The sequence below is a fragment of the Otolemur garnettii genome, unplaced genomic scaffold (genome assembly GCF_000181295.1).
Source record: "Otolemur garnettii isolate 467f Iridium unplaced genomic scaffold, OtoGar3 scaffold00041, whole genome shotgun sequence".
NCBI lineage: Eukaryota > Metazoa > Chordata > Mammalia > Primates > Galagidae > Otolemur > Otolemur garnettii.
Genome location: NW_003852436.1, coordinates 5,241,916 through 5,243,379, shown reverse-complemented (window position 1 = coordinate 5,243,379; position 1,464 = coordinate 5,241,916). Strand labels below are relative to the sequence as shown.

The following is a 1,464-nucleotide window of genomic DNA, read 5'->3' as shown; positions in this document are numbered from 1 at the left end:
GTATGTGGCTGGCGCCTTAGCTGCTTGAGCCACAGGCGCCGAGCCCTAAGTGTTACTTTGAAGTATGGGTTACTTATCCTGTGGAGGACTTATGCTCCTTGAATCTAAAGAGCTGAGTTTTTTAACAATTCTGAAAAATTCACAGCCATGTCCTTCCACACCTTTATTTTTCAGATTCTTAAGACATGTAAATAATCTTCTCATCCCATTCTCTATGTTTCTGAACCTCTTTTCTATATTTCAAGCTTATTTGTTCTCCACTACATTCTAGTAACTTTCTCAGATCAACTTTTCAGGTTTCTGATGCTATTTTCTGCTGTTCCTAACCTGTTTAACCTGTACAATTAGTTTTTAATTTCTAGATTTTTTTTTTTAGGTTTTTGAACGTTTACCTATTGTTTTTGTTGCAGTATCACATCCTCAGAGTTTTGAATTCTTTTAAGTATTATTATTTTATAGCTTCTTTTAGAATGTCACCCAAAGTTCCTGAAGGTCTAATCCTGCTATTTGGTAATGTGTGCTGACAAATGTGTAGATTATAACTTATAACTCCTCTAAAGTTATAAATTTTATAATTTATAGATTTGAGCTCATGCTCATGAGGCTTTAACTGTAGGAATCCAGGGTTGAAGGCATATCCTTCCCGAGTGACTGCTATATACCACAACACAAAAATTCCAGGACTCTTTTTTATATTAGTTTCTAACCTTAAAGGGTTCACAGACTCCATTGGTTAAGTAACTTTCAATTCCTTACCATGTGAACTGCTGGACCACAAATAGAGAATTGAAGAGAAGCCATCCCTCCACTCCCAATGAGCTCAATGAATGACATACGTAAGCTTTCTTGTATTTCCATGCATTGACAGGCAATTTGTTTCCAATTTGCCCTTTTGCTGAGAAAGTAGTCCTTTGAAAGTTCTGGCATTTGATGTGTGATAATCCTATACAAGGCCTTTCTTCTTGTCCACACAAGTAGGCATTAAAACCCAAGACCTATTACAGACACCAGCAACATTTGAAAGCTCATGTTCTTATCTCTACTCTCTATAGTTATCACTTCAGGTTTTGACCCTCTGGGATATCTTGCAAGATCAGCCATGTATTTAAAAAGGATATTAAATCAGTTATTAAGGAGAGGCAGATGGTATAGAAAAAAATCCTGGGTTATGGTTACAGTTTTGTCTTTCAGTAAATTTATAACTAGCTTTTTTGACCTTTAGCTTCTTCAACTGCAAAATGGGAATATCACATCTAAAGATTCTTAAAGAATTACCATGGGAATCAAATGAGATAACATAATTAAAACCCTCCCCAAACAGGAGCACTCTATATATACACAGGGTGTTGTGATTACTTAACAGAGGTTATCAAGAACTCTCTTTTACTCAGCAAGATTCTGAACAACCAGAATTATTCTAGTGTTTCTTACAATGTTCTAAATGTATATGTATGTGTGTGTGTG

General features: G+C 35.5%; 1 protein-coding gene across 1 annotated transcript in view; it reads right to left on the bottom strand.

Moving 5' to 3' along the window:
• ABCE1 (ATP binding cassette subfamily E member 1) overlaps positions 1-1,464 on the bottom strand; it is a 31,151-nt gene that overhangs the window by 14,180 nt on the left and 15,507 nt on the right. The window lies entirely within an intron of this gene.